Consider the following 22,321-nt stretch of genomic DNA (forward strand, 5'->3'; position numbering starts at 1 on the left):
AAATATCCAACCCTGCGTGTGGGCTGGGCTGGGGAACGGAACGAGGCTGAGCCCTCTGCTCCCCCACTACCCTGTGCCCCTGGAGTAATACACAGCAGATCAATTCTGCCAGTGTTAAGCACTAAATATAAAAATAGAAATGCTCCTTGCAGCAAAGAGCACGTATGGATACCTATAACCCACGTGGCTGCAGACTGAGGTAAGAGCTTGAGGGTCACTGATTGCTTCCATGATTTATAACTGGCTGGAGTAGTTGTGCACCAGCATCAGGTGGGGTGTTGTGGTGGAGGAGCTTGGTCCTGGCTAAAAAACATCACTCCAAGGTGCTGTTCTTCATGGCCCATGGATGCTACCATCGCCGTGGGTATTTATATACCACCCCCAGTTCATAGCACCCTTCTGATGAGTGTGGATATAATACTGCTGCAAAAATTTTATCTGTATATTGTTATTAAAAACACATTTTGGTGTGGGGCAGGGGTTCAGTGTTTCTTGCAGCTGGTTTCCAACTTGGTGTTTCAAACGGCTGCAGCACATCCCTCGTGCCACCTCTCCCACCAAGTCTCAGTCCCTCTCTGCTGGGTTTAGGCAGCAGGGCAGGAGGGGGCTTTGACTCCCCTTGCTGTGAGAGCCCAAGGCTTTCTCCAGGTCAGGGAGAACTTAGAGCAACCCGGAGGCGGCTCTAAGATGTGCCTTGTTTCCAGGGACCCGGTGTGGGGTGCAGGCTGTCCCTGGGGACACACCATCCTGCTCCCGCTGCGGCGAAACTGAGGGGTGAACCCCTTTGGTTCGTTGGGAAGCTCAGGCGGTGAGGTGACAAAGCTTAGCCTACATTATTAACATTATGCACATTATTATGGTCCAAAAAGGAAATTGTAATGTGTGAATTCAAAAGCTTCTGGTGAGCTGACAGACGATATTAATTCAGAATCCCTGGTTTAGGGTCTAGAGCTGCCTTCCTTCACCTCTACTGAATCAACGGTGCCATGGGGTTCAAGGGTTCACTGCCTAGATCTTTTATTTATGCATTTATTTAACCCCGCCCCACCAAGGTAGGTGCTTTAAAATGAAAATATTCCTTATTCTTAAAAGTTATGGTAAATATTGATGCAGTATTTCCAACAGTCCATGCACAGGCATGTCTCTGTGCGGGCTGGAAGCTAGCGAGGCTCCAGCAGCCATCCCCAGCGGGCAGCAGGATGGGCTCCACACAAACTTCTGTTTGACTTTATACCATCCCCGTGAATTGGTGTTACAAGATCAAGTGGAAAAATTGGAGAAGGAAAGATATCATAATTTCAATAGCAAGTGGCCCGAGGCTTTTGTTTCTAATAAATGGACAAGGTCCTTTAAGCCTGGTAATTAATCTGATGGATCTTCTCAATTTTATCAGCCTCTTCTGTGACATTATTCTTTAATCTGCACGGCTCCAGCTTTCATTCAGAACAAACCCAGTGACAACGAGGTAAAGCTGCTCAAAATGCTGCCGCTAATCTCCGCTGCTCGGGCTTTGCCCTGTAATTGCTTTTCCACGGTGTTTCTGTACGAGCTGTTTAGCGCAGCATCTCTGGTGGTGTCATAGCTCCTGGATACCTTAATCAGGGGCTTTACAACTTCATACAGATATTGTATCAGGAGAGAAGGGGTTGTTGATGGTCAGGATTTGTAGGAAGCATCTGTCTTTCTTGCAGCTTTTGTTGCTAAATTAAATTATGGCCCCAAGGAGAGGGGTGCGACATGTTTTACCGCTTTCTAGAAAGCATATTCAGGTAGGATTTCTTTAATGCTTGAGCCCTTATTTTCTTTGTCAGTTTGAGAAGGATCATATCTCTTCCCAAAGGGATGGCCAGATCCGATGTACGTGGTGCTGGCTGGCTGCTAGCTCTGCCCACGCAAGGTTCGGGTCACAATTAACCAGGGCTAGCAAAGAAATGACCCCAAACCTGGGCTTTTTGCTGCAGAGGGTGACAGTCCTGGGGAAATAAACTGCAGAGATGTCCAGGCGCTGCCCTGGCTTCAGAAATGTCACTAATCTGCTGGGCTGGACCTGGGCACAGGCAGCCCTCCTCCTAGAACTGCTGCCAGCAGGCCAACACACATGCAGTAAATGAGGTAAAGTTTAATTTTTGAGTGTGACCTCAGCTCCTTTCCTGGTAGATGTCCGAGATGAGCAAATCCTCCCAATCGTGGATGCCAGGTTTATTCTAGGAGCCAAATTTATCTAAATCCTTGACATGTCATCTCCTTCTGCTCACAGTTTGGAGGGACTTGTGCTTTCTGAAACACCTGAAAATGGAGATTGCTGCCGGGGTCCTGGCAGTCCTGGTGTATGCTATTCACTGCAGCCACTGCGTCGGTGCAGGCGGGCGAGCATGAATTAGAGAGAAGCGTTGGCATGGTCAGACACAGCTCTGCAGGTTAATGTGCATGCTGGAAACACGGGAGCTGAGATTTAAGGCTCGGTTTTTACCAAACCAGCCAGGCTGGAGGTAATGTCACATCAGTTCTAGGCAGCCATCAAAGCAGAAGACGACAGACTGCGATCCGTAATTTGACATAGCTTCTTCAGCAGGATTTATTGGCATTTTTTATGAAGGAAGTTTTTAAAAAGTGGTGCTTAAGTTATTCATGCTGCTTGCTAGCAGCCTGGTAGAAAATGGGTTTTGTGGTTTTTTCTCTCATCACCCAGGCCCGGGCGGGGGCTGCAGGCTGAAGGAAGGCAAAGCCCTTCGCAGAAAATTTCCAAGCCTGATAAGCACTTAGTGCTCAAACGCTTTCTGTCGCTTCTTGCCCCGTTTTTTGGGGATGAGAGAGCCGTGGTGCTGTGGTGAGGAGCGGGGTGGCAGGGATGGGGGTGCCTGTCCCCGAGCATCCTGCTGATGCTTGTGGCTCGGTGCTGCCTTTCCCACCGACGCTGCTTGGGGCTGTCCCTGCGAGGTGCACGAGGGGCTGATTGAATTAAACTAAGCCCCAGAGTAAATTAAATTAAGGCCACCTTAATTCTGAAAATGGCTGTCTACACAGGGATTTAATAAGGTTTAACTAATCCACTTTAGAAATTAATTCAGATTAAGTTCTCCGAGCTTCCCCAGGTAGGCGAGCTCGAAGGAAGAAAGGAGAAGGTTGTCCAGTAATGGGCTTATTTAAGGTGAGAGGGTGTGTTGGCTAATTAGATGCAAAGCAGGGACTGCCCACAAGCACGGAGGGTCTCAACAAAGCCAAAACCCACCCAGAGCAGAATGTCAGGTTTTCCTGGGAAGATTTCTCACTGACCAACTGCAGTTTTGGGGAGAATAAGGAGAGAAATCTTTCCTAAAGTGAGAGCCTGGGTCACCCCAGGAGGTGATGCTCGTGCTGGGGTCAGCCCTGCACTCCGAGGGTGAAGGTATCTTTTTCTTTTTTTTTCTTTTTTCTTTTTTTTTTTTTTTAATGCCAGACAGGAAATGTCTTGATGCAATATTTAACATGGAGGCCTGAGGGACTTGGCATGATTGAAGACAGGATCTTCATTTTGACAGCTTAATGCATTTTACATTACGATGCTGCTGCATCCTTCTATTTATGCAGAGCAATCCGGTGCTGCATCTCCTTCTCCAAGTCCTTGCATGACATACAAATACTGTCCCTTTGCCCTCCTAACCCAATCTCCTTTTTCTCCACGAGATTTTGGCCATCTCAAATATTTTAGGGTTTCACTAAATGTAATCTGATGATAAAGAGGAGGAGAAACCAAGCACAGCCAAATTTCACTGATAACTACTTCTTTGACATATGGTTACTGGATTATTGTGAAAAGTGCCTTTGGTTGAAGTGGATTATACGTAAGCCTGTGCCTTTGATACAGGCAGTGAGGCATTCCCTGGGTATGGGTTTAGTATTCTGGTCAAATTATTTTGAATAAATAATAAGAATGAATAATATAATAAATAATAATAATACAAAAAAGATAATATAATTTTATTATATAAAATATATATATATGAATGCCTTTATGTATATAATATATAATAAATAACAATAATTGAATAAATAATAATATTTGGAAAGTTATGTTACAAAAAGAAACTTGGGGCTGTAATAACCACAGTACTTGCAAAGCATTTGCTTTTCAGTTATAGAAGAAACGAAACCAAACAACTTTCCAGGTCTCTAACAAGAATTCACTGAATTTAGACTAATTTGACTCATTATTAGGGCTTGTTGTGCTGGGCTGGCAGGCAGAGAGAGGAGAGGAGAACGGAGGGGGCTATGGGAGAGGTGCTGGGGGCACCTGCCCTGACCCAGGGAGCCACTGATATATGTATATATATATATATATATATGCATGCAGACATTATATATCTGCATGTCTGTGTCTCAGCCTGTGTGTGAGGGCTGTTCACCTCTGCATGTGGACTCTCTGTGCCATCAGACAAGTTCCAAATGGCCTGCAGTCAGGTTACAACAAGAGTCCTAAAATTATGTTTTAAGCTACCTTTTAGTCTAAATCGTATTCCGAGCAATTTCAACCTGTGTTTTGCCTACTGTAGAAATATTTTGGCATAGCTCCTGAGCAAAAGGGGCCCCTGGAAGTGGTGGCCAGTGTGGGAAAGGCTCAGTGCTGCATTCAGCTGAGTGTTCACTGCCAAGAATTGCTGTTTTGCCATTTTTTTTTTTTTTCAGTGTATTTGAAGACTATCTGGCTTGGGGATTTCAGAGCTACGTTGCTGCAGGCAGAAAAGCCACACACATCTGTATGCCTGTGATGCGCCTGCAATCAATACGGCTGTGAGCATGATCTGAACGCCTGGGCCCCCATCTACTACACAAACGCACCGAGCGATAAGCAGCTGCCGGTGGGGAAGGACCTGGTGCAGACAAAAAATGTCACCGTGCAAAGAGATACGCAATCCTCAATGAATAAATCCAATAAATTCTATATAAATCTCTTGTTATAGCCTGTTTTATTGAACCAACCAGCATGTTTCTCCACTTGAGAGACTGTGGAGAGCCTTATTTATTAGCACTGCAACACGAGTGCTTCCCTGCGCCTTTGTCTGCTTTATCTTGCTTGTCACCGCGCTGCCGCATGTGCGGTGATGGGCCCTGTGCCTTTATTTTGGGAGGTTTATCATTTAAGCATAAAACCTTTGTTCCTAGCTGAAAATTAGGAGGCGTCAGTTGTGCACATGTTTGCCTGGGAGAGGAGCGTCTTGAGGAAATTGCTGTTGATGAAGGAAGATGGGGGTGATGCTGGCAGCGGGGATGTCCTCGCTGGCCACCATGGGACTGGGGTGTCACGCGTGGGGTGAAGGTGGAGAGACCGTATCCAGCACTGGTAGCACTGGGGCAGGGGTGGGTGAGCTCATCACCTGTGGCCATGCATGTGTGCTCATCATAAAATCTCGCATCTTGGAGGCAACCCATTTTCATGAAGCGGCTCAGCACACAGGGAATGGAGATCTTTTCTCTTCCTAGATGTTTAAAGTAAGTTTTTCCTGCACAAGCTTCAAAAGGAGGGTGAGGTGTGACCTGTAAGCCAGCCAAAAGCATGGGAACACCCAGCTAGAAGAAGTGCTCTGCCTTATGAACTGCTGGGGTTTCAACCCCAACCCCAGATTCAGGCTGACATGTGGGTGATCCCCCCAGCCCTTCCCAAAGGGGGGTGAGTTTCCCTTCAGGCTCCCCCCCAGGGTGGGCCGGCCTGGCAGACAGAGCCATGGGGTAAAGGAGCCCCAGGGGTCCCGCAGTGAGTAACCCAAGGTCAGGTGTCCCACGCAGGGATCACAGCTGGGACCATTGCAGGAGGGGCGGTGTCTGTGTGTGAGGGGGATGCCCTGGGCAGAGTTCCCTGCTGGGGAAGGACCTCCCGCCTCCCTGGGACTGCGCTCCAGGCAGGTCTGGCTTTGGTAAACGCGGGCTCTGTAGGAATTCAGTGTGTGGCTTCCTTGGTCTGATGTGTTTGGCTGGTTGACCTGGTTGCTCCCATCCCTTCTATGGGAAACTGCACTTCACCATTTATCCCACCCGTTGTTGGTTGTGTGGTGGCGTTGTTGGGGTCAGGGGGATTGATGTCAATTATGTATGACCTGATTGACTTGTTTGTATCCCCAGTGCTCACCCATGTACCGACCCTTTTGTGTCCAGTACAACCTGGTTATTGGTTCATCTTGATGCTGGCTGTGTCCTTTATGCCAGGCCTGGTAATTGGCAAAACACTTATGGTAAGGTGAATCTTCTCAAGAAAATTTAAGATACGTAGGTTACCCAGTAATTGTTCCCCTAGCCACCAGCCAGATCCAGCTTTTTAGTGGTCAGAGGATCTTCTCCCTCCAGGGTCCATCTGCTGCCATCACCACCAGCACACGGGAGGCGACTGTCCCCAGTTAAACACACCAGCACCGCTACCCCCGAGCTGGGAAAGTATCCAAACCTTGGGTTGCCAAGGCAAGTGAGGAGAGATGCACCCAAAGCTCAGGCTTTCCAGCCAACTCTGCGGCCACAATGTTTTGAGATGACCCAAACCTTGCCTGAATTAAACAGGAGTCAAACCAACATGAAAGCGCCTTCGCACGAGCGCCAGAGCCGACTGAGATGCTGTGGGTGTCAACGTTCCCATTGTACGGTATTTATCTTCTTCATCTGGGTGTCCTTCAGGAGGCACAGCGAGGGATGTCAAGGACTGAGAACAACAAAGCAGCCTTTGACTGTGCTGCTAAATGTGCCTAACACCGTGAAACCAGCATTGACAGTTTAAGGTTTTAACCTGATGATGCAAACGTGCAATCTCCTGGCTTAGCAACAGGCCCATAATAAGGGAAAAATGAATATTACAACATTCTGGCTTTTAAGCGTTTTTCCAGAGAAGTCATGTTGGATATTGTTTCTGAGAGCACAGCCAGGGAATATGACTGGAGATAGACACTCGGTTCAGATTTATATTAAGTTCCCAGCAAACTCGGGGAATATAAGCCAGTCTGACCTAATATTATGTTGATTCCAAAGTAATTACATTTGTTATTTGCAGGATCTGTAGTAAATCGAGTTGTGGCAGTTATGTGGATGCTTCACAGAAGCAATTTCAGAGATCATTAAATATATCTTACGTTGGTTACACATTACATTAACCCCTTCAGTGCCTCAAGACATATGACATCCATTCACCAAACAGGCAATTTTTATGGGACGAGATGCCAAAGGCAATCCAATAGAGATAAATTCTGGAAATGTATGCAATTACTGCCGACGGAGGTCTGTTGTTCACTATAAAGACATGAGGAGTAAAAAGTTTGTTCAAGACTCATACAAACTCCTCCAGCCCGCCCTCCGCTGCAGCCCAAGTTGCAGCCTGTCAGAGAAGAGCCAACATCCCCTGGCACACGCGTGTGCACCGCTGTCCTCCCAGGGGCATTCCCCCTGTCCCCAACCACCTGCCATCACTCTGGGCTAGAATTGCATTTATCAAAATGTGACTTGTCCTTGTTTATACACACAGTTCTCGGGGGTTAGAGGCATTGGTGAAAACTGCAGCGTTTTGAGGTCTCTACTCCACACGGAAAGGTTAAAGTTTAGATCAGAATATCTGTGACTGTTGAGATGCGACGTCTACGTGGGCTGAGCAAACATGGCTGGAAGCGTTGGCTCACGAGGATTTTGAGATTCTGGTGTTTTTTGTTTTTTTTTCTTTTAAGGAGAGAGGAGAAGTGATGCTACAGAGATGCTTTTTAGACAACAGCCAGACCAGTTTCCTGCCTGCTCACCAGCAGCAGCTCTGCTCTGCACATGGTAAAGTGCAGTATCGTGGCAGGCTCGGGGGGCAGGAGGAGAGGTCTGAGAAGGAGAGGGCGAGGGAAGGGCTGGTGAACAGCAATGAGAGCATGAGGGTGAAGGCACTGAAGGGAAATAAATGCCTTTTACTCCCAGGGCAATGCCTGCTCCCAACACGCCAAAGCTTTGTGTCTGTCGCATGATGGATGCAGGCAGGACCACAGCCCGGCTGAAAGCTAGCTGCTGGAAAAGCATGAGCATTTGTCTTTACTACATTTATTTCATCCAAATGACAAATGGTGTGGATAAGCGGATGGCAGGGCAGGCCCAGCCCAGGCAGGAGGAAGGACGTGTCCATGTTTATCAGCCTGGCAAACAGCACTGGATACTTCTGGTTCGATTTTCTGCCAGCGAGCAGCGATGCTAGCTCTCGTCTGCAGCTGCAAAGAGCTGCTGGAGGGGTGCAAAAGGCTTGTGTGCTCTTCAGGAGAGGCCTGGTGGGTCATTTTGCACTTTGAGAGCTGTGTTTTGGTAGTCCATTCTGAATGCATTACTGCATTTGTCCCTTAGCACCATCTGTGTTGCCAAGGGAAGGCAGAAAGGAGCAGTTTGTGGGGCAGAGAAGGTTCCAGCGGTTTGATGGTCAGTGAACTTCCCCTCGCTGCAGGAAACACCAGCTCATGTTTCCCCTCTTCCCTCTGAAGATATTCTTGGTATTTTTAAAATATAAACAAGCAGGAGAAATGTGTTAGGGAGCGAGCTGATGGAGAAGAGGTGAGCAGGGGTTAGATCCCATCATGGCTTTCTGTAATGTTATTTTCCACACCTGCTGCTGCTCCCATCACATGGCAGGGAGGTGAACGGGTGGGATGGAATGGGAGAGAAAGACCACCTCAGGCTCTCTGTTCTCATCCCTTGTTGCAGGATTCGTCCTGCTTGAGCCTCAACCAAGGGAGGAAAATGGGATTAATGAGGTTTGGGCAGATGGTGACGGCAAAGATGGCAACCCCAGGCACTGCGCCAAATACAGGTCAGTGTGAGTCTGGGGAGACAAACCAGTGCAAATAACAGCTTATTCCTGTAGCGCCACCTCTTCTGTCCAGGGTAACAGCAGACAGCTCAGCCCTTTTGCTCATTATCGAGCCTGTGAGCCAGTTTTAGCAGCTGCACAACAAATAATTTCAGTGCCCCTTACTGGCAATTTCGCTAAGTGAGGGAAAGACCAAGTCATGAATGTTTGAGAGGGAGGATTGGAAGCTGTTAGCTGCAAGCACAAATGATGCTGCTGTTGCAGGGGTGGTGACGGTGCGATCGTCACTGCTGTGATGCAATTCCCTGCCCAGGCTTCTGTAAAAGTTCATGCAAAGGTTTGTGAAAGACTTCAGTCTCAGCATTTAGAATATGCTGTATCTTTTCATTGCAACAAATATACAAAGTCCAGCTTCATGCACAAACGTAAAAGATTGGGCCCTAAAACACCATCAGACAGGAAACAAGCTGTGCTGGAAGACCTGGAGGAGAAACTGTCCTACGATCCTTTTTGTTTAGTCTGATCTAATTCAGCTCTTGTCTAATGTAATGTTTAACCTTACAATGCGATTTTGGCCGATCCTCAAGATGCGCACAGCTTTGCTAGACTCTGTTTGCCTCAGGAGTTGTTTTTATTGGTTGGGTGACAGTTTTGCCCCCATTATCATCAATCACAGCGGTAAAAATGGGATGAACTGGTCTTGTCTCAGGTTTAATAAATGTGCCCAGGGATTCCCACCGGCTGCTTGCAGGCTCCCAACGGGGAGACCGATATCTCATGAACCTCCAGGGGATGGAGATGGCTCTGCAGGCAGCCAAGCTGAAGTTATTGCTAGCCTTGGACCTCTGCATGCGGAACAACTAAAACCAGACTGGCCACATCAGGGTGTAGCAGATCCAAGGTCTTGTAATGCCAGTGAACATCTCTCCAGTGGCTTCAGCCACTGGCTCAGAGCATCCCCTGAGCAGAGGTCACGCCCTCATTTGTCCATCACTCCCACCGGCTCCTTTCTTCTCCCTTTCACTTATCTGCTGATTTCTCAAATCCAGGGCACTGGGTTTCCTTGGGGCATGGGCAAATGGCCCAAGCTCGTCACACTGAGCACACCCACTGCTGTACCAGCCCTGGCTGCTTGCTTGTGTAGCCCTGCCTTTGATGAAACTCCCATGTAAACCCTCCTGGTTATGATATTACCAAGCACTCACAGAAACTGCCACCAGATTCAGCTGAGATCTCAGGAGCCACACACCCATCTTGGCATTTTTTTTTTACCCCCACTATCCACATCTCAGTGTTTGCGAGGGGTTTCTTGGTGTAAAGCCAAATACCTTTCTGTTGGTTTGCAGCATTTCTTTCCCGACAGGCTTGACCTGGCCTTGCTCTCCATGATCCCAACTCAGCACAGGCCTACGCTTACACCCTCTTCACTTATCTACCTTGTTTCACCTGTTTTTTGGGGAAAACCCCCTAACCTCCACACACGTCGTGTCAAACACATCAGACTTCTTGTAGCTGGTGAAAGTGGCAGTGATGGGCTGATGTTTCCAAGCCCAGGTGAGTGCTGGGTGTTCAGCTCTCTAAAAGATCCTCTTTTATTCATCTAGGTAGGGTTCAAAAATAACCATGGCTGGCATATAAGTGATCTATAGTATCTGGCCTACAAGCAATCTGTAGTACCTGGGAGCGTGTGCCGCACGCATCGCACAGCTGCATTATTCATGCCTGCGTGTGGGTGTAACAGAACAGGGCGTAAAAAACCTGAATCCCTGTGGTTGTTATTTGCTGTAAGTGCAGAGGAGAAGGGCACTCGTGCTGCAAATCTCCCCTCCCCGATGGCCACGGCAAGCAATGTTTTACAGCCCCAGAGTAAACGCAGCACATGTCTGCTGCCGGCCAGAAGGAAAGCATTGTTAGTGTGGTGGGGACATTCCCCCCTTCTGTGCTCTGAGTTTTTCACGGCTTTAATGAGGGGTTTTTATGTCATTGGTGCGCTTGAGGCTATGCCAGGGCTGTGTGCTGCAGCAGCCTTTTCCCCACACAAGGGATACCCAGCTTCCCGCATCACGTACCAGCAGCACCATCCCTCCTAGCAACGCAAACATACAGAAGCCAGAAATACCCAGAAATATCTTCCTTCCCCGGTGCAGAACTGCAGCCTGCACTGGGAAGGGGAACCTCTGTCCTGGAGACCCTAAGTACCCCAGAAAATGCAAAGAAAAGGCAATGGGGAGTACGCAGTGCACTTTATAGGCCTTGTTTGGCAAAATCTTGGGTATCTCACACCTCCAGCTATGAGGTATTTACCAGTCTTGGGGCTGTAAAGATATTCCCCAGCCCTGTCAACTTTTGCCCACCCACAGCTTTGGGTGCTGGGGTTGGGTGGCAGGCTGCAGCTGGGCGTTGAACAAGCAGAAAGTATTTCAAGGTTCCCTTTCACCCTCTTTGAACCACATCTGCTTTTTGTTTCCGCAGCTGACACATCCTCTGAGATGCATCTTTCTTTGCTGGATTAGTCACATTGCAAGATTTAAAGGGGGTAAAAAAACCCTCACGCATGTAATCATTCTGTATCTGAAAACAGTAGTTTTTTGAGCAGAAAGGAGCTGGATGGTTGGAGTGTAAGCCAGATTTTAGAGATGCTCTGCCCGATGAAGACCAGCTCTTAAATACTTGCTGGGAGATGAGGACCTAGAGGGAAATATTATATCTGAGAGGAAGAAGGTACATAGTAAAGCTGTTAAATCTTTATTTCTGAAGTTCTTTTCCTGAACAAAAAGAGAAGTGGAGGCTGCCATGGCAGAGCTGCTGCTGTTTCCCTGCAGCCCCAGCTTGCATGGTATGAGTGCTGCATGTCTAGTGAGTGCCAATTGTTACTTCAGAGGTGCTAAACATCGGTGCTTTCCTCTTTCTTCTCCTCAAAACCACATTTTGAAGGCCGTCTCCCCAAAAAGCTGAACTAGAAGGAAAATTCCAGGTATACTTCGTCACTGGTTTTGCACCAAGCTACCAAGTGAGACGCTGCGGGGCAGCTGGGTGGAGCTGGGATGGATTCCCCGGAGGATTTCAGGGTCACCCACATCCCCGCATGGGTCCAAGGCCCCGTCGCATGAGGTGCAGGTGAAGAGCAGGACAGATGCCTCCCCGAGGGGTTACAGCATGTGAAGAGCTAGCGACTTCAGAGGTGTAAAGGAATTAATAGCAGTTTATTAAATTAGTGTTCGTGGACATTAATGATGCCAGTGGCTTTCAAGCAAAGCTGGGGGGAGAAATGAGGTGAGCAGCCCTGCTGGCAGCCAGAGGAGAGAGGGATTTGCTACCTGAGCTCCTGCACGTGGACCACCAACCCATGGCAGAGACTCCAGGCAAGATGGGGCAAGCTGAATCCAGCCCTACCTTCATCACAGCGGCTTTGCTGGGGGTGCTGGGGGTCTCCTTCCACACGGCTCTCAGGCTCATTCTTTGCTTTTCCTTATTTTTTTTTATTAACTCACCTTATAAGGAACATATTTCCAATAATGCCCTTGGAAGGAGCACTTGGTGATGGAGTGGTCTGGGTGTAATTTGCCTGCTGCTGAGTGCAGCGTTTCAATTCTATCCGAATTTGTGCCTATGATTTATGAGTTAACGTTTCCTATTGTAAATTATATTTAAAGAGAAAAATGAGGCTTGGTTTTTTTATTTTTTAGAAAACCTACTATTTATGCTTTATGCGCCATCGGAGGAAATAAAGTATTGCTATGTTTTCAGACCATGTTTTCAGCAGGTAAAATGCAATTATTCAGACCAGAGAGCTCTGTGTGATATATGAATAGAGTAAAATGAAAAGGCATTCAAAGCCTGATCCAAAGCCTCTTTAAATCTTCAGGAGTCTTTTTTTCCCTTGAGATTATAGAGCCAACCCCCCGGCCATACAAATGGGAACAGGTTACATGGCATTTCTCTCTTGATGGGGTACTGCCATAGCTCAGGCTTGAATTTCACCTTGCAAATGCAGATATTGGACTTTCCAGTGCTGTCATTCAGTGCATCCGCTGTTTTTTTTTTCTGTTGTGGCTAGTGATAATGGATCTGTAATGCACTTTTCCCATCGCATTAATTTGTGCGGGAGCTGTTCTGACATTCTGCTGTGGCTTGTAGAGATGCAAGCGCTGTCCTTGCTGTGTCCAACACCTTCCTGGGGTACATGCTGGCGTCTCCTCTTCTGTCTCACCTGGCACGAACCTCGGCTGCCGAGCACGTGTTACTGCAGCCATCGTGTCGGATCATGTCATCTGCCGAGGTGAACGTGATGCTTGTGAGAGTCACCGGGCAGGTTCGCTCTGTCGCGGGATGACAGAGCCGTGTCCTGGGAGGACCCGAAGCTCTTTCTCCTTGGACCAGACAGCTCCTCAGAGGGTCTGGGCTCCTGAAGGTGCTCGAAGCACATTGCAGCTGCTGTCTCTTCTGATCCAGCCACCCCTGACCATGAGAGGTTTTTCTCTCATTTATATGTCTTCTTTTGGGAATGTGCTTGGTGAAGCCCATTCCAAATATATCAGTGCATGCCCTAAACTCCTTGTGCTTCATTTGCCTTCTCAAGGTGATGAATTATCATCCTCAAGGAGGGTGATAGCAACGTTCAGTAACCTCTCCTCTTTATTTTGCATTGACCCATGGATGCCTCCAACTTTACACAGATGTTCAGAGGATCCCCAGTTGCCCCAGACTGTCTCCAGTCCCGCCTTCTGCTGAACAACACTGTGGGATCCTGAAACTAAATATTCTGCAGAAAGAAAGTTTTTAATGGGATGGTAAAGTAGGAGCATGGGACACAGAGGTCTTAGTTGAGCAGCTCGTGCTGGAAAACAGAGCCCCAGCACCGCGATGCCAGGAGATGACAGAACCACGGCTTAACGTCACTGCAAACAACTGAACATCTCATACTCCACATCTCACATTTCGTATTTCATATTTTGCATTTCCATACTTCATAGTCACTAGTTTGGGGCAGAATGAAAGAAAATGGCTAGGTGTTTGTGAAACTATCAGGCAAGAAGAAAAGAAAATCAAACCCCCGTATGTCAGGGTCAATATGGAATGGTTTGTTTCACCATAACATGGTTTTAATCCTCTAAAACCTTTTCTGAATTTACGCTAAAACCCAAATATAATGCAAGCAACCTCCATCTTTTAAACCATCCTGGAAATAAATGCCTCTCCTTTTACAAAGAATTTGTTTCCTTGCTGAAACTATTTGCTGAATCCAACACGAATGGGTAATGGCTTCCACGCTGTTAAGGAGTTGACACATTTTCAAGGAAATTCACAGTAAAGCTGGTTTGAAAATTTCCATTGAAATTGTGGATTTTTTCACGTTTCATTTTGCCTTCCCCACAGCTATTTGTTTCTGTGTTATTTTTTTTTTTTTTCTATAAACTCCAGGCTGGTTTTGTACCTTCTTCTAAATGACATTTTCTGAGAGCAGCAGCAGCTGATACAGATTCCACACGAAAGGGAGAAAAACCCCCAGTTTTTGCAGGTTCTCTGATCCCTAGCCAAGCTTCTTGAAGGGATTTTTAGCAAGCAGATATAAATTCCAAGTGATCCTATCTTTATGTTGAATAAAAGTACTTGCAGAGCCTTAACTTTAAATATTTCCTATTTGTTTCTGTCACATAATTTTAAGATCATTATAGCCCGAAGAAGCCCATGACCTCATTCAGTCAGAGCAGAACGGAGCCGCACAGGAACCGGCCCCGCTGTGGCCTCAGCACAAAATCCCACAAGCATGAAAGTGGAGAGTTTGGGCAAAAATCCTTGTTTTAAATAATATTTGTCATGAAGTTCTTGGGTAAGTTTATATAGACAACACAACAGAGAGAAACAAGTTGAAAAACTTCAAGGGCAAGGGGCTTGCTGCAGGGAAAGGGGGGGCTTTGCAGCAGAAATCTCCATCATTACTGTGGTACATTCTACAAACTGGTGAATAATTTGACTTTATAGATGAAGAAAAGGAATTGCTAATCTAGGTATCCCCCAGCTTTCCCATGGTGCATAGACAGTGCGCCTTAACAAAAAGGCTGCCTCGGAGGCTATAATTTACTCTTCCTTCTCCATATCCAGGGTCCCATGTAAGTCACACCTTATGGGAAAGATAAAAGGAAAAAACTGCCCAGGAATGGGACCTGAGTCAGCATCATTTGACCATTGTGCTCTCACACAGCACAGGTTAACGTATGTGCATTAAACCTTCTGTTTTATTCCAACCAATATAGTATCTCTAGTACTTACAAGTTTATTATAGTGCTTTTCCAGAGCGCTGGGTTACGTTTGCCAGGGCACAGGACATTTTCCCTGTACCTCTGACTCATGCGTGCGGGGTCTCTGTGAGGAAGAGTTGAAATCTTGTATTTATTTGTTTCAAAGTCTTGCTCTTTATCTCTTTATCCAGGGAGACAAAGCTGCCTTCGCCAAACACCCATCCACGCGGAAACTAGTGGTAGCAGACGAGACACTTGTGCTAATTAATATTTTATGGGCTTATAGACTTTTTTCCTCAGCAGCTGGTCTTAAATAAAGACCAATTTGCAAAAGTGTTAATTAACTCTAATTACAAAGCGCATTGTAGCTTCTCTGAGGATTTCCGTCTGGAGAATGACATGTAACCGTTGAGCCCCTTGTCCCCATCACGCTGCAGTAATACTTCAAGGCAGCTTTTTCTAAGGACTCCACGCACATTTCCAAATCAAAACAAATTCCACGTTGGATTGTTGGAGGGAAACAAATGGCCATGCTCACAGAGGATGCTGGTTCCTTCATCCATATGCATAAATCCTTAAAGCCGGAGACTCTTCCTGCTCATCCTCCTCCACTGGGTGCCGAAGAGAGCGTGTCCACTGCTGCGGACTGGACCAAAAATGTCTCTGCTTCCCCTTGAGCTGCGGAGGCGTGATGCTGGTCCACATCCAAGATGCGTCAGCAGCAAAAATGGGCATGTAGTCATAACTCCATGGAGTGGCATCTAACCCCCAAACGAAAGCAACACCATTGCACGGAGCAGCATTAAAACCTACTGCAGCACCCAGGGTAACCGCTGAGTTGAACCCTGACACGTGTTATGCTTTGACAGTATATTTACGCCAGCTTTCTAGTTAGCTTTCTGTGACTTATTTCTCTGGGTTTATGTGTATAGACTTCCGAGTGTTTTACCCCGGGCAGAGCTGGAGCGCGGCGTGCGCGCACGCGCGTGCTGAAATACAGCCCCGGAGCAGCATCACGGCATTAACGAGGAGGAAATCAATTAAGAGTTTTGACACGCGACGATGCGCTCAGGCAATTAGCCCTGTCTCTAGCTATGAGGTTTTTAACGTGACAACGACAGCGGCTGTGTCACTTACAGCCCTCCCAGTGGCTTGCAGCGCTGCCACTCTTGCTGGTGACAACTATTGCTTTCCTCCCGCTGGAAAGCAGCCATATGTGGGATCTCCTCCACGGACAGTTTAATTGACAGCAATCAGGCCCATGTACGTGGTGTTTGTGGCTGGGGTGTGTGTGTTAATTTTCAAATGGTTTAGTTTTACTGCTTAAGGCTCCTGGTAATGATGGAAAAATGCACTGAACGCTGTGGGCTTTCTGCCTCTGCTTGTAGAGCTGACAGAGGATAGTTTTTACATGACCTGGTCCCATGCAGAAACCAACCAACATTTTGATGTCCCTTTCAAACCTACAAATTTATAATTTGTGTTATTAATTATTTTGGAAACATTATTATGACTATGACTATGACAATGACTATTACTCACTCTGTGATTTGCAGCAGCTTTCATACAGAGGAGCTGGGAGAAAAGTCAAATTGCAGCTCCAGCTCAAGCTAATGCATAAATTTAAATCTTCAGACTTGAACTACTTCACCAGTTCAAATTCTCATCTCGGCTCCACGAGGCAGTGATGTTCTGGACAGAAATAGAAGGATGTGGACAACCTGTTGGGAAGCACGTTCCAAGCAAAACTAAATGCAATTTTGAAGAGGTTGGAGAAGTTTTAATGTCCTGAAGTATGGTTTGTCTTAAATTTATTTTTCAATAGATAGATGTATTCAATACTGTTAAACAGTCAGTTCAACTGCCTTCACAGAAACCCCCTAAAGAATAAAAAAAAAGGGATTTTTTCAGCATTAACTTCTTCAAACAAAACACGAGCACATTAATAAGCACCAGTCGTGGAGGTTCCCTATTGAGCAGCATCCTGCAATAGGGGCTGCATTATCCCAGCTGGGGCCGGCGCCGGCTCGCCCCCAAATCCGGGCGAGGGGCCGTGCTGAGGCAGGTGGAGACGGCTTCCATTCATGCAGTGGGTGGCACAGCTATTAATTAGATGATTTGCCAAAAGAAGCCCTCTTTTGTACATATGCGCATGCTGCTTTTCAACTTTCAAAGGGCAATTCATGAACTGGTAAAGGCCTGGCAAATTAATAATAATGAGCTAATTTCCATGCCATCTGCTAATCGCTCTCCTCTGCAGCGCTTGGCTCCCAAAACAGGAGTTTTTCCCACTCTCCTTCTGTCTACCAACAGGATATAATGACATCCAACTAAACTCTTTTGGAAGAGATTCACTTGGTATTTTTTACCGCTACATCAGCGCTGAGTCGTTGCACAACCGCCGGCTCTCGTTTCGGTTCCTCGAAGGGCAAAATCTCTCAAAGGAAAGGAGGGTGGTTTTTACAGTGCTGGGCTGATCTATCCTCCCTCCCTAAGGCCACATTTTCTTTATTGGAATTTATTTTTGTCCCCGTATGACTTGGGATCGGCAGACAAGGGTCAGTGTGCTCTAAGGAGTTTGGTGTGTGGTGGGCTGGGGATCGTGGCCGGGATGAAAAGCAGAGCACAGTATTTATGGGGCATGTAGATCACAGCCATAAATGCCAGCCGCTGCTTTTAAGAGGACCTGACTTTGCTTCCCAGGCCCTGGAAAGGTCAGGGCATTAGGATGCAGCTGTACGCTGCTGCACGAACTGTCTCCTCTCTGAAAGTGCAGGTTGTACACAACACGGGGGTGCAGTTATCCACAGCATCAGGTAGTGCTTCCTGATGCTCTCTGAGTCGGTGGTACCACTGTGATAATAACCTCAACTGGAGAATTTCCACCACAGGGGTCCATCCTGACGTCCCTCAATGGGTGCCTTTTGCATGGGGTTGTGTGCGGGGTGATGACCTGTGATGGAGCAACCTCACCAAGAGTTTTTATTTGATCGCTGAGTCCCCAAAGTCACATTCAGGCATTGCACATAAATGGTTTGGGTTGGAAGGGACCTTAAAGACCATCTAATTCAACCCCCGGCCCCGGGCAGGGCCACCTTCCACCAGCCCAGGTTGCCCAAAGCCCCGTCCAACCTGGCCTTGAACCCTTCCAGGGAGGGGGCAGCCACAGCTGCTCTGGGAAACCTGTGCCAGGGCCTCACCCCCCTCACAGGGGAGAATTTCTTCTTTAGATCTCATCTAAATCTGCCCTCTTTCAGTTTACATCTATTACCCCTTGTCCCTGGCAATGAAATTATGACACCTCGGTGCGCTCGAGAGCATTGTCACCATTTGCTGAGGCTCTATAACATGTCTCCCTTTCCTGCACGGAATAATCACAACAGCTCTGAGTTCACAGAAGTGTCTCCTCTGGGGCTTGAAAACCAGTTTTAGGGCTCAAGTGTGACCTTTCATTGTCAGAGCCCAAGAGTCGATGGGAAGTGACATTGGCTGGCAGGGCAGAGCTTGCGCGGAGCGTGAGGACAAACCATGCGATACCTGTGTAATGGGGAGAAATGCATAAATATGTTTCATTGCTTTCACTGAGTGCAGCTAAGTGAGACAAAATTCAAAGATCTGTCTGTATTGTTCCCTGAATTACCAGGGTTTTTCTTTTTCTCATTACCTTCCCCTCGCAGCTGCTAGTTAATGGAAAGCAGCGATATGATTTTCCCTCCTCCCTGACTTATTGCGTGTGTGTATTTGTAGGCTCAGGATATTACACTGGGGATCTATGGATTGGTTTATTCGGTTTATATGGAATTTGGGAGAGCAGGAAACACATTTAACTCTAATCATCTTGGGAATAGGTCACATAACCCGGAGAGTCATGAACCTTTCATAACAAATATATATGGCCAGGTGCGAGAGAAAATGAAGTCCATATGTTCAGCATGAATTGGGCAAGGAGAAATTTCCTAGAAGCCGTAAATAGGATGTATGTCTCCTTTCGCCTGATCATGCGAAATTATGGGTAAGCCAAAACGGATTCATTCCTACAAATTACATCCATGATTTTATACGATGATTTTTGATTCTCTTTTCCAAATGACTCTCAGTCGCCTGGGCTCGCATGAAGACAGCCCAGTGGTTTGAATTACTCTCAGCGGGAGCCGCGGTGCTTTTTCCGAGAGCAGAGTTTGGGCCACGGTCTTTATTATCTGATGACTGTCATCATGCTAATGGTTACAAGTGGAAATGAAAAAGTACTTGAAGCTCCTTCAGGTTATTTCAGCACGTAGAAGAATACCTGACTGTGCGAGGTACAAACCAAGAGAAATGGTTCTCGGTGCGTTGCAGCTGTGCAGCTCAGGCATAGGGGCTGTATCCATGAAAATGGAGGCATTTCGATAGCTCTGATCTGTGCTGGTAAGGTCTTTCCACCAAATATCACCTGTGGCTCCAGACTGAGACTGGAGCGTGCCCTGCATCGCATGTGGGGTGAGCACCCGCCTCGCAAGTCTGGTGTGTGGGCACAGATCGCAGCCAAATGTCATGGTCCAGCTCCAAGCAAACCTGAAATATATTGCAAAGGTGATTTTCTTCATGTAACAGAGTGTCCTTAAATGCTCTTTCAGCACCTGTTTGCGTTAAGCCCATGTGTTAAAGGATGCTGTGGGTGCAGCAGTGCCAAGGGCTATTCGTGGTTGAGCCGTTTCCCACCGCTCCCACGAGAGGCTTCCTGGGCATGGGGTGTTCCACACAGAAGGGACACAAACCGTTGAGCTGTCCTCTTCGTGGCATGGGGAGAGGTGTGAGCACCGGGGACACGTGTGCCTGGCATTGTCCACAGCCCTCCCAGGAGCCACCCAAGCCATGGGGACAGCACAGGGGCCATCCCTGTGTACCTTTTTGTACTAACCCCCTGGGCTGGGGGTGTCCAGTGCTTGGTCATGGCCAGGAAGCAGCCAGTGAAGTCAAAATCCTCATGTTTGAAACCAAACTGGGGCTAGCTGCAGGCTGGTGATGGCTGATGGCCACATGTGGGACACCAAGATGTCCCTGGGGGGACTCAGCAAGGCACGTCAACCTCTCCATGAGACAAAGGTGAAACCAGTTGTATCAGCTTTGAATACCAAAAAAATAAATTGTGGGGGCCAACAGCCCCTCCCGTTCAGATGCTGCTGGGCTGGAGGGGTGAGCAAATGGAAGGGGTGACCCCTTGGATATAGAAATGCCTGCTGTGAGAAGATAATTGCGAACAAACTATGGCGCTGCTGGATTTATTTAATCTTTGATTGTATAAACGTTAGCTTTTTACTGCAATAGAGTACCTGAAAACTCCCAGATGAAGAAAATATGTTTGTAACCGACCATCTGACAGCAGGTCTGGACCACGCTACGGTGCATCTCCAGTACGATGCCAGAGTTTGTCCAAGTTGCTCTGCAAAGCCCAGAGAAGAGGGATGCGCCTAACAACGCTTTTACGTGCTTTTTTTTTTTTTTTTTTCTCCCCTGTTAGCTCTTGCAAGTGGCTTTGCAGTGCTTCTATTTGACTCTGCCTCATGTGTAATTTCAATGCAGATATAGATGTTAAAGCAATCGCACAGATGTGCTGTTGCTCCTTTCATCTGCACTTAGTTAGGACTGAGCACCACACCGCGCGATAGCATCGCTTGTGCTGACCTCTTTACATATGGACGAGCAATAAGGGCTAGGACATTTCCTTTGGGAAAGAAAGAACAATGCCAGAGGAAAAAAATAAATGTTAAGTATAAAGTGGTTTCAGGAAAAGATTATTAACTTGCAATTGCCCTGCAGGCATATGTCCGTGTGGAGGAAGTTTGAGCTCTCAGGGGGCTCTGCTCGTGCAGCCTGTCCCGCTGCACTGCAGCCCCATGCTGGGGGCAATGGGGACCAGGGTGGGCTGGGGGCAATGGGGACCAGGAGGACACCTGGGGCAGCGGGGGGAGTTTGAGGCAGGGGCGTTTGGGCACTTGTGAGCACAAAGCCTGCAACCGTCCTGATGCTGCCACCACCAAAACCAGTATGAAAACCGCTACGAAGTGTTGGAGGGAACCAGGTGGGTGCTGGAGCTTTGCATCAGGTTTAACCACCAGTGTGTTTCATTTGGCACACTGGTTGTAATTTACCTCCTAAACTAAATAATTAGCTGCTTTTTTAATATATTATTGACATTTATTGTTGTAGATTTTCCCCATTCTGAGGACGAGCCGCCCTTCCAACAGTGAAACCCAAGGGCTGGGCTGTGAAACCCTGGTAGTGTGCAGCATTCCCAGCAAATATTTCATGTGGCCAAGGAGCTGCCCAGAGAAGGAATTTATCACATGCTGCCTCTAAAAATGCATTTTACTGTGTGATGGAGTGTAAAACCTCACACCTGTGGAAGACATTGTAAACATGGCAGCCCCGGGGAGATAAGCCTTGTTTTGGGGATAAGTTCCCTTCCTCAGCTCATACTCTGCAAATAATACAGTGGAACGTATATCACTATAGTATCTGTGCGTTAAAGTCACACCAGCTGCACTATGGGGGCTGAATTACTCCCTGCTTGGCACCTACATAAATATACAGAAAAGGGCAGAAATAGCCCCAAGTTTATCATCTCTAAGAATCTACAAAGGGTACGGAGCCTGAACAGGTCGCAAGTGGGAACACAGTGCCGAAGCCCCACTTTTAATTTTTTTTTTTTTTTTTTTTAAATTTAAAAGGGAAAATGGTGTCTCTGATTGTCAAAGTAACCCGTATTATATGAAAATATTCACAATGTTCCTGAAAAAATGTGGTGTTTACACTGGGCTGCATCTGTAGCTCAGGTTTTGAAAGCACCTCTGTCAGCTAGGGGTTTTCTTTGATCTTTGCAAAGAATTTGCCAAGTTTTAGTCACTGAAGCGTTCAGGGAAGGGACATGTTGGACGATTTATTTTCACAACCAGGATCTCCGAGCTGATAAGAAAATAACTTTGGGGGGAAAGCACAAGGACTGAGCCCGGGGAAAGCCGTGCTGCCGTCGGCCGGGCTGTTTTCCGGCGCCGTCGGGCTTTTGCTGATCTCTCTGCTGCGAGTCATCCCAGCCAGTTGCAAAAGGGAAATAAACAGATGGAAGAGTTTTCCATAAAAATGCAAATAGGTTGTAAAAATGTCTGCAAAAATCTAAATACTCGGTGAGAACGTGCCAGTTTGGATGAATATTTTGACAAGGCAAGGCGAAAGAAAGAAAGAAGTTAAATGATGTCAGAAAAAATTGTTTGGGTTTCCCTGATAAAATATTGCTGCAAGAGCTATAGTTTATTTAATTAAGGCATAT

Source organism: Athene noctua, chromosome 7 (assembly GCF_965140245.1).
Source record: "Athene noctua chromosome 7, bAthNoc1.hap1.1, whole genome shotgun sequence".
Lineage (NCBI taxonomy): Eukaryota > Metazoa > Chordata > Aves > Strigiformes > Strigidae > Athene > Athene noctua.